Below are 12243 nucleotides of genomic sequence, written 5' to 3' on the forward strand. Positions count from 1 at the left end.
TTCCGTTAAAGACAGTCAATTTAACCGAACTCTAAAATTAACTCAATTAGCCGATGATACCACTTTATTCTTAAAAAACGAAAACGATATTTCAACAGCCATACTAATTATCGATGAATTTGAAAAATATTCTGGTTTAGAATTAATTAAAAGTAAAACAAATGGTTTATGGATAGGACGTTCTAAAACAAAAAGTCTTGACTTTTTTGAACAAATACCATTCACTAATTCATATGTCAAATCTTTAGGAGTTCATTTCGGAAACGATTCAAAAGAATGTGATAAGTTAAATTGGGATTCAAAATTAAACACATGTCAATCACTTATAAACGCATGGAATAAACGAATTCTTACTATGTATGGTAAAATTCTGATAATTAAGTCTATCTTGTTACCAAAAATAACATATTTACTACAGAATACAGTTCCACCTAAAACAATCTTAAGTGAATTCAACTCAATGTTCTTTAAATTTCTCTGGAACGGAAAAAAATGATAAAGTAAAAGGAACGACAACAATAGGTCACAGATTAGATGGAGGGTTAGATATGATAGATATTTACTCCTTTTATAAAACCATGAATGTTAAATGGGTTAAAAACTTAAAAACAGAAAATGCAAATTGGAAAGTAATACCATCTTTTTTCTTAAACCAGTAAAGTAAAAATCTTCTCATATTCAATACTAATATAGATTCAGTTAAAAGCCTTCCAAACGTAAACTTGAAAATCCCATTATTATATAAAAATTTAATTGAAACTTGGATAGAAATAAAACAAAAAAATGTGGATAAAACAGAGAAAGTACACATCTTTTATGACATCCGCAAGCAACTTATCTGGGGAAATAGATTTATTAAACAAAAAGGGAAGTGCCTGTTTTTCAAAGCGTGGATCGACTCTAATTTGATTTTTGTAAATGACATTATTTCAAACAATGGCGAAATAGATCCCAATTTTATCTACCAAAAATTAGCCAGAAAGCAAAACTGGATCGCAGAAATTAATATCATTAAACAATCTTTGCCTAATGCATGGAAACATAATATGAAATCCAAAACGTCTGTGCGTACTAAAGTTAAAACATATTACGATATTCGTATCAAAGGCAAACTTCTCGAAGAAACCACGAACAAAGATATATATAATATCTTTGTTTCTTCAAAATTTACAAAACCATATATACATAAATACTGGGAAGATATTCTGTCCTGTGAAATTAACTGGAATTCATTCTACTATGTTTTGAATAAATGTAATGTTGACAACAAAATAAAACAATTCAAATTCAAAGCCGTACACAGAATACTCGCAACTAATTCATACTTATTTAAATGGAATATTGAAAGTAATCCTTGTTGTAAATTTTGCAACAAATTCGAAGACTATGACCATTTTTTCTTCAATTGCAAATACATTGATTTATTCTGGTCTAAAATTGACAAAACTTTTAGAAAATGTGGAATTAATAAATCTTTTAAAAATTTAAAAAGCATAATAGTTGGTTATAAAATAGAACTTAAGGAGTATAATGACATTAACTTGCTATTAAACACAATTTCGTACTTTCATATTTTTTGAGTGAAAGAAGAATGAAACACCTGGACATTTGGAACATCTTGTATACCGATATTTTAATACTTATCAAGTTTCTCGAAAACAAAAATGTATGTACACACTTTAAAGACTTTCTAAGATACATGTACTGTTAGACACTTCTGACATGAAAAGAGATAACTTAAGTAGAAGAATAGAAGAATACGAATATACCTTTTTTTGTTAATCTTGTTAGAAAAATATGAGCTGTAATTTGTAATGTCTTGATGCAAATTGTTAAAAAACGTATGTCTATATGTAATAATTGTCAATAAAAGGGCTGTCGTTTAAGCAGTTCCAAAAAAAAAAAAAATATATATATATACTTTAGATAATTATCATTTTTTGTGGATTTTGAATTTTCATTGTGTTGCAGAATAACTAAGTTTGTGTCTTTTCTTTTTTAAATGGAAATTTAAAACGTGTAACAGAGACGCTTAGTTTGCAAAGAAGCCAAAATATTAATTTGCATACATTTCTGTTTAGATTCTATCAAAATATGTTGGAATAACAAAACACATCATATAGCTTTTATCAGCTGAGTGTGATTTTAACTTTCTTATATGCTTTTCCCCACTTAAAGATAACCAATGTCTCTTAATTTGAGAAAACAGTCTTCAAGAAGTCTTCGGACAGTCGGTTTCTTTCTTTTTCTTTTTATATTATGTAGTATTATTTTTTTAAAAAGTAATGATAATTAAAAGTACATGTGTATTGAGATTTCAATAGAAATAATCTGTATTCTGCACATCCTTGGTTTAATTTTGCTTTTCTTGACAAAATGGTTTGAAATTCTTACGGCACTAATGTTTTATGAAGAATCATAACCCCATTCGAAGAATCATAACATCATCAACCGAATCATAACACATAATAAACTGCAGCATTTCTGTCTTAAACAACGTTCTCACACGTTTTTGTAGGGAAATATCGAGAGCAGTTTTCTGTGTTATTACATGCATGTTAAATCCAATTTTAGGAGTATTTTGACCTATCTCTACCTGGTAGAGAGTTTCTTGTGGACTTATATTATATAGATTTTATTCTTTCTTGTTTTAAGGATTAATTAATGTCCCTTTGTTGTTACTATAAATAACTTATGACATCTTTTTTGATAATCGGCCAAAAATGCCATATGAAAACAACTGTAGGTTTATATATATATAAATTTAATCCAACTGTTTTGTTATAACATATTGTATATATAGTACAATATTGTTGTATACATCATTGACAGATATCAGTTCATTTGGTTATACTGCAGTAGAGAAAATTTAGGTACCTTCCAGTAGGGGACTTTGTATTGAATGGCAGTACTTCATTCACTTGTTCTATTCTGAAGAACATGTTCCCTTACCTTCAACATTACTTATTTTTGATTTCTGTAAAGAGTTTTGCTTCATTATTCGTTCAAAGATAGTATTTTAAATAAGCTCCAAGTACTTTTTTCACGTGTGCATAATAAATATACAAGTTCATATCTGTACGATATAAAAGTAGTATAATTAGTTACAATGAATATTTTATTTATTTGCAGGTGTTTCAGAACAGGTTCAACGGTGCAGTAGACTTTCATCGCAATTTCTCGGAATATGAAAACGGCTTTGGTGCGTTAAACGGTGAATTTTGGTTAGGTATGTTTCATTAATTTTCTTATTTACTCTACGCAATATTCGAGCTACTTCTTGTATCATAAAAAGACAGGATTGTGAAATAATGAGCATTTTAGTAGTTTGTTTATTTTCAATTGATTCTGTATTTTCTTTACGTTTAAAATACGGTGGATCTCCGCCATAATTTAGTATTGATTTTTTTGTTTAATGTACGCGGGTCATTTAATATTTAATGCAACTAGTACTAAACTTCTTCATAGTCATAGCTAAATAACTCATAAACTCTGAATCGACTAATTGTCAGGCGATTGTTCCAGACGTGTGAGTACTTCAATTATATTATATTTACGTTTGTCATACCAGAATGCATTTCCGCGGCAACATATTTAAAATAAGTGCCAACTAGCGCAATGGAGTTTGAAGAGATTGAAATTTAGTATTCAATATGACTGCTATGCTAAATTACGAAAATGACAATGATAATAAATGCTTGTTTTCTTATGAGGTGTTGTCAGACAAATATAGAAATATACTTATATGTTGAAACTAGTGTCGTCAAAATGTGTTTATGCAATATTGGTCATTCTTAGTTTCAAGCTGAATGCGGGAATGTCGCGGGCACAAACCGTGTATTTGTTGCACCAAAAAGTCCTGATGTGACATCATTTCATTAATTATATTTAAAAAAAAATAAAAAAGAAAAAAAGAAAACAAAAAAGTTCTACAACTTATATTAATCACTCTCGACACCTCATTCCTGATGGAATCCATCGCCACTAGGGTATGAGAGAAGATGCCAGTTTCCCTTGCCATGCTGAGCGCCAAGCAAGGGAGCTTCTGGTACCGTGTTTAACCTTTTTGGTATGACTAGGTCGGGGATTGAACCCACGACCTCCCGCACTTGAAGCGGACGCTCTACTACTAGGCTATCGAGGCGGTGGTTTCCTTTAACTATATAAGTAATACAATACGTGGTACTCGGGTACATCTATGACTGACACTAACCAAATTAAGTAAAAGGTACCTAATCTAATTATTTAAAGCTTTAGCAATGACAGAATGCAAACAAAATCAAGCACCGCCTGTGCTTATATATATATATATCACAATACTACAAATAATTCTGTCAATATGAGGATTGAGTTTTTGTATCTGAGTTATATGCATGGTAATATATATCATCGCCTGAAATTTGTTTCGCAATTTTTTCAATTTACACTCAAAACTGTAAATATCCAGGTCTCAAGATTGTGCAGGAAATGACATCAGAAGGTAAAACTGAGCTCAGGCTTGATGCCGTGGCTGCCGACAAGACTTTTATCGAAATCTACCAGAACTTTTATCTCGATAAAGGCCCAAGCTATACCCTTCACCTTGGTACACCAGGTACCAATGTTAATTTGTGTTTCTTCCCAATTCTTACTAATCTTGCTATATATATATATCTCATTAGGCTTCGCAAAATCTTTTTTTTAAATCTATATCTGCGTTAATTTGAAATAATTCGTTCTACCATATTGGAGATCAATGGACTTATCGTTAAATGAGTTAGCTTGATAGAATATTATACTTATATAATGACGTCACGAATGCCATTAGACTGATGAACAACTTGAACATGTATTTGAGAATTTTTCGCTATGTGTTTTCATATGAAATACTCTTATTGATACAATAATTTCTAAAACATACTCTACACATTTTTTATTTCATTTTATGTGCTCTTTTAAATATAGTTTTACATATAGCTGATCCCTGATGATTCATAAAGATATTGTTCATTGTTGATACCTGATCTTTATTTTTGTTACAAATGTAGGAACAGCAGATCAAAAGTTTCTGTATAACAATGGCATGCATTTTTCGACGTATGACGTTGACAAAGATGGAGAACCTACTAGGGATTGTGCATCTGAATATCATGGTGGTTGGTGGTACTACGGTTGCACTTTTATATATATAAATGGACGATATGGAGACGAGAGCGATAAAGGAATGTGGTACGAAGTAAACGACAGAAAAAGAATGTACCATCTTAAAACCTCTAAAATGATGTTTCGATAATCACGTTCTAACCAATACACGAGTGACATTTCATTTAGAATAGAGTGGTTATTTCAACCTTTAGCAGTGATTTTATCTATTGGTCTGTGCATAAATATATATATGCCTAGTTTCTATCCTAACAAAAACACGTGATCACTTTAATTTGTATAGGAAATATGCCAAGAATAGTGTTAATGATTTCATAACTACATAATTATTGTCAGATTTAGATTATTTTCTTTTTAATTTAATGTTCCTTGTGATAAAACATATGTCAGATCTGCTTTCACGGATTATCAATTATTAATGTCAGTTAATGGAAAAGCTGTTCAAAGGTGATATTAATGGTTTCATAAAGTTAACTAAGAGCCATGTTTTGAAAATGCTCTAGTTTGCACCAAAATCAATATTAAAATGGGACCAATTCTTGCAAATGAGTCTATGTTAGAGCATATTTTTATAACCACGCGCGTTTTATTAAATGGTGTTTTTGTTTTAGACATATATTTTGCAACTGTTATTCTAGTAACGACTGGAAGTAACTTAGATTATAGTGACGCCACTGGTCATTTCAAAATATACAGATGTGCATATATCTCTCGGACTCATTATCCAAGTTTCACGACCTTGCTTTCAATCAAATACGTTTTGATTATAATTTGAAAGCATTCTTTGCTTGAAAAAACTCACAAACTCACTTTTTTTCAGAAAACAAAACGAAAAGTTTTATTTTGTAACATATTTTTATATAATTACATGTAAGATTGTTTTAAGTACGCACAGAGACATCCATTTATACAGTAATGTATATTGTCTACGCAATATAAAGTACAAAACCCCCATCATACTTTAATATCACAAAAAAAATATCATGATAAAAACCTCAGTAGAATAATTGAAAACCCTTGAAGCATTGTCACTTTGAGTTAAGATGGTTTAATACACAATGTGATGTGTAGTAGACGGGGAAGGAGGCAATAAACCTTTAAAAAGTTTAACAAGTACATTATCTGCTGATTAATAATATTATTTGTTTAGTATTGTTTATTTCGTTGTCTCCTGTTTTCATTTGCTCACCTGTCACAAAATGACATGTGAGCTTTTGTGATCGCGCGGCGTCCGTCCGTGCTTGCGTAAACTTTTGCTTGTGACCACTCTAGAGGTCACATTTTTCATGGGATTTTTATGAATGTTGGTCAGAATGTTCATCTTGATGATAACTAGGTCAAGTTTGGAACTGGGTCATATGCGGTTCAAAACTAGGTCAGTAGGTCTAAAAATAGAAAAACCTTGTGACCTCTCTAGAGACCATACTTTTCAATGCATCTTCATGAAAATTAGTTAAATGTTCACCGTGATAATATCTAAGTCAAGTTTGAAACTGGGTTACATGCCGTCAAAAACTAGGTCAGTAGGTCAAATAATATAAAAACGTTGTGACCTCTCTAGAGGCCACATTTTTCATGGGATCTGTATGAAAGTTGGTCTGAATGTTCATCTTGATGATATCTAGGTCAAGTTCGAAACTGGGTAAACTGCGGTCAAAAACTAGGTCAGTGATCTTAAAAAAGGAAAACCTTGTGACCTTTCTAGAGGCCATATTTTTCATGGGATCTGTATGAAAGTTGGTCTGAATGTTCATCTTGATGATATCTAGCTAAAATTTGAAACGGGATCACGCGCGGTCAAAACCTAGGTCAGAAGGTCTAAAATTTAAAAAACTTTTGACCTCTCTATAGGCCATATTTTTCAATGGATCTTCAAGAAAATTGGTCAGAATTTTTATCTTGATAATATCTATGTCAAGTTAGAAACTGGGTTACGTGTGGTCAAAAACTAGGTCAGTATGTATAAAGATAGGAAAACCTTGTGACCTCTTTAGAGGCCATACTTTTCAATGGATCTTTATGAGAATTGGTCAGAATGTTCACCGTAATAATATCTAGGTTAAGTTTGAAACTTGGTTACGTGCCTTCAAAAACTAGTTCAGTAGGTCAAATAATAGAAAAACCTTGTGACCCCTCTAGAGGCCATATCTTTTTTCAATGGAACTTCATGAAAATTGGTCAGAATTTTAATCTTGATGATATCTAGGTCAAGTTCAAAACTGGGTCACACGAGCTCAAAAACTAGGTCATTATGTCAAATAATAGAAAAAACGACGTCATATTCAGTTCAAAACTGGGTCATGTTGGGACAGGTGAGCGATTCAGGACCATCATGGTCCTCTTGTATATATATATGTGTGTGTGTGTGTGTGTGTGCGTGTGCGTGTGTGTTAATATAAATGTAAAAATGTGCTCGTGTGTTCGTACGAGAGTACGAGCGTGTATGTGTGTAGTCGCCACTGCTATCCCATATGTACGACTCTTCTAGTAACGGGCTAGCAAAGTCTCCCTATAACTTTTAAAGGAAGTACAAAATACAAACGCCATTTTCCACAAGCTTCCCTACTTTTAAGCGTACCACGTACATAATAGATTTTCGAGATTTTTCAAGATTTTATTTTATAAACACCAGTAGGTCATCGACCCATGTGGCAAACACATACATATACATATATGGCGACAATAATGGGTAGTTGATATATATAACAAGCCAGCTGGACAGCATCCTGACACTGAGGTATTTTACAGCTCATACTTCACCACTGGGACACTGGAATCTCATAGATTAACAATGGAGGACCTAGGCCTATGCAATGGATCTTCTTCAGTCAAAGCAGTTATATATAGAATCTACATCAGTATAAAGCATTATAATATTTAAATATAAGTAGAATTACGTAGACGAATGCATCTCTTTGGTTCTTCCATAACATGCTAATTCAGACTAGGCATACTGCAAGGTTCGGTTTTACATGGTCTTGTATTTACTTCATAATATTGTTGTTGTTGTTATTGTTCTGTAAGGCTAAAAGTGCCTATCCTATGAATTTGACTTTCTGCTCTTTAAAATAAAGTTAAGACTGTCTAATAAGTGTTTCTTTTACCTTGCTAAAGAGCTATTAATGTATTTCTGAATAGAAAAATATATTTCTTGATAGAAATGACTCGTCTGTGAGTTTTACTTCTCAAGGTTCTACAGTTGAGAAGAAGATGCCGACTGAACGCGGACACCTGTATTTATAGCCTTTAGAGTGCTAATGGCAACGGCTTTGACCAATGAAAATCCCGGCTTTAGACTAGGTACTGTGATACGCCCAAAGCAACATTTAACAATGAGAACTTTAAAAGTGCGTTACATTTCAGGCTCGAGTACTACAAGCACGGCTTAAAAGAAAAGCCACATAATTATACATGATATACATTATGATATAACATATTGACAAAAAGCCGGATCATTATACGCTGAGCGTAGTGATACATGCAAACGGAATTTGTTACGCTAACAATATATAGTACATACATAGTAAAATGTAAAAATTGATGTGAAATATCCGGCTTACATCAGGCTTTAAGTTATTTAAGCATAAATATGAATCCCTAAAAATTTCATTCATAACAAAGATACATTCACTAAAAGCCGGGCCCTAAAAATGTAGAAGTAGTCCAAAGTTCCGTGTCCGCCATTTTTAAATACCGTAAACCGTACAAGGCAGCATCGTCAGAAATGTTCCAATACGTCTGTAGATAGTCATGATGTGGTAAAAATCTCTTCCTGTACGTGTCGGGGAGTAATTAATTTATTCGCTAGAAGAACAACCTGCCTCCTGGACTAATTATGGCAAGAGTTACGTATCCTAATGTAGAGTACTCTCTCACAAGGAGAAAGGTCAACAACGATGACAATCTAATTTTTATGAAGAATCTTTGTAGGAAACAGTCCATTTCAAGGAAAGTTACTTAGGTATGACGTATATAAACACTTAAAATATTGAAGACAGTCCTTGTATTAAGTTAAATTACACTAGTTCAGCAGTCACTTGTATGCTAAATGTTTATTTGTCACATAATTTCATGACGTTCATTTTGTAAGGGAGAAATCCATTTCAATAGATTATACAATATACAGGATCAAGCTGAGAGTCTTATGGACCTTAACGTATCAAACTGACGTCCACCGTTATTTTGTTAAAGGATGTTTACGCTTACATGATATGTTAAAAAGAGAAAGAAAATACTAAAGTCAATGCTCTCGACATTTAAACGAAATTTGACTGAATAAATATATCTTTAATGTTATATTTTAGAGATTTTCAAATAAAGGATACCAGCAACAGAAGTATAACTATGCAAATCAAAATAAAATAACAAGGCGCACATTACGTTACTACGGATAGTGTAACGGAAAAATGAACCAGAAAAGTTTGGTTGTTAACAATGTCATGGATCTGCAAAGTGTTTTCTAAAACTACTAAATTTTTTGTTAAGTCTCAAACTGATTGTGAGAGGAAATTATGCTTATAACAGAAATACAATTATTATTAATAAATCTCATTCTCTATTTGAAATTTGTACAAATCTTATCGCTTTTAATAATACCAGACATATTGACAAATTTTTATGTTTAACTGAACAAAAACTTTTGTTGGTAGATATTACAGTTTTTCTTCCTGAATTCTAAGTAAATTAACTTTTTCAAGATCAGCAAACAATTCAGACTTCACACATTGTCTCAGTGGTGTTCGGTTTAGAGAGACTATACTAACTATATTCATAATATCATCACCGTCTACTGGTTTCCCAGTAGTTTCCGGACCGAAATCGCTATTGGAATTTCCCTGCAGTCGACAAACTCTTGTGTAAACATTACATCGAAGCAAGTTAAAACAACCGGGATATTCAAATAATAAATAAGTTCGGTAATGCTAGGTTTTCGCTGCTATGTAAAGACAACAAAGGTCTAGGTGATATGATATCGCTACCCAGATGCTTTACGACGGCGTAAAGTCTAAACAGCACGAAATGTAAAAGGTCCGGAAAACTACTTGGGTCCGGAAGCTACTGGGAAACCAGTATGGTGTATTACTTTATGTAATTAAAACACGGATAAGAATATCCAATAGGCACACCCCACGTATCAAGACCTCAGCCTGCTCAGACCACAACTCCATAGTATTGTATGTGAACATGTGTACATGATAAACATTCAAACACAAATACATAGACAAAGTAATCCATATAGATAGGAACTCATAAAAACACAATAGTGAACCACCTTGGAAAGGTCAATGGCAGTAAAAAACTTTATAAATTAAGTCAATCCCCCGCAGCTGAATTCAAAACTTAGGCAATGATGACAGATTACTAAGCATGTAAAATGCAAAAAATGCTCTTGCAAATTTACATAAACACAAGCCTGAAGAATCATAAACGCAAGGCGTCTAAGGTCTTCTTATTTATATGCAATTAGACCTCTTTCGCATTCATCCCTTGACATGTACACGGTACTTTCAGTTATATAGATGTTACAAGGATATTTCAAAATTGTGTGTGCCAGAAAGAATGTTTGTTAGTCCTGTGTTGATCTACAGTTTAACGTCTAGGTAGACTGCGTTTTTAGGACGTGGCGTTCCCTTTTGAATTCTAACACCCTCTGCCATTTTTCACCCTATACCAATTTTGGCATCTTGAATATAATTAAAATGTACTTGATGTTGGATTCATAAGCAATCCGTTTGCTACAGTTTCTAATTGTTAATGCACCCTTCAATATTTTGCCCGCCCGGGGGAGCGGCGGGCATACACGGGACTTTAGACAGAAGACCATTCCCGACAGGCGGGAATTTGACAAACATTTGATGTACCAACCAGGCTCTAGGGTGGGATTTAGACAAAAAAGGTTGTCTCTAGGGTGCGGATTTAGACAACAAAATTTTTGAAATCTCAAATTCCCCTAGGTCCGTCGCCCCCCGGACGGGCAAAATATTGGCAGGTGCATAAGGGCCTATGTTGCTATGTATGGCTCTAGCCGTTTTTGCTGTGTTCTGTGCTTTTGGGAAATCTATCCTTACCTTTCATATTTTATGTTACGTTAATCTGGAAGTAAAATGCTACGTATGGTACAAATCATTTTTGATATCGGCCAAGAAACTGTATCAGTTGTGTGAAAAAAAAAGCACATTTCAAATCTCTAGCCTCATCAGTGAAACGACAAAACAGCTGTTTGTATTAATAAAAACCATCAAGGGAAGCATTGGCGTAATGGTCATGTGTAGTCGCTGAATCCACAGATCATAGGTTATAGTTCAACTACGGTCACGTACACACCTTTTCATATGACACAAATACTTTTCTTGAGGTCACACTGAAGGGTAACCCCGTTTATTTTCGAAAAAATTAAAAATATACATTAATGCCAACGATTCAATATACTTTATATATAAAATATAGTGCGTGAAGTATAACTCGCAATTTAACTGTGAGAAATTATCTGTAATTACTCAAGATCATATCATATTAAGTACGATTCTGTGTTTCATCAGGGATATAGGTTTGCTTATCCTACACAAATAATTCTAACATCTATTTATTTTTCAAAACACAAATCGCCTTGCCAAGCGAAAATTGAAAAGGCAAGGCAAAGTAGGAAAATAATTGTGTATGAGGGGAAGTTACTCTTACATGCTTATTTGTCTTTGCATTTCTTACAGTATAATGTACTTAATTTCTTGAAATTAATATTAAAGAAACATAAAAAAAGTGTTCAGAGGTCAATATGTACATGCATTTTACGTACAAGATGTTTAATGCATTACGAATCATTTGAAATGAAAGACAAAATATAAAGTGGGGGGGGGGGGGGGGGGGGGGGGGGGGGTATAGTAATGGGCTGATCGGGTTTTAAATAAAATTAGCAACTTAATTGTAATTGGTGTACAATGGTAAATATTCACACCATTTTTGTCAAACTTAGATGCATTGTTTTTTTTTTGCATTTTACAGCTCTGTATGTAACAGTGTAGAAACTGGACTTCGAAACAGCTGAGAGCTTGGTTCCAAGTTATGTATTTTGTAAAGATATATAGTATATATAGCAAGAGAAAT

General features: G+C 32.9%; 1 long non-coding RNA gene across 1 annotated transcript; it reads left to right on the top strand.

The window, feature by feature from the left end:
* Positions 1 to 3132: 3132 nt before the first annotated feature.
* LOC123558480 (uncharacterized) lies at positions 3133 to 8261 on the top strand. Its single transcript, XR_008371186.1, has 3 exons — positions 3133 to 3229; positions 4448 to 4594; positions 5028 to 8261. It is a non-coding gene; the product is annotated as an uncharacterized LOC123558480 (long non-coding RNA).
* The last annotated feature ends 3982 nt before the right edge of the window (positions 8262 to 12243 follow it).

The sequence above is a fragment of the Mercenaria mercenaria genome, chromosome 5 (genome assembly GCF_021730395.1).
Source record: "Mercenaria mercenaria strain notata chromosome 5, MADL_Memer_1, whole genome shotgun sequence".
NCBI lineage: Eukaryota > Metazoa > Mollusca > Bivalvia > Venerida > Veneridae > Mercenaria > Mercenaria mercenaria.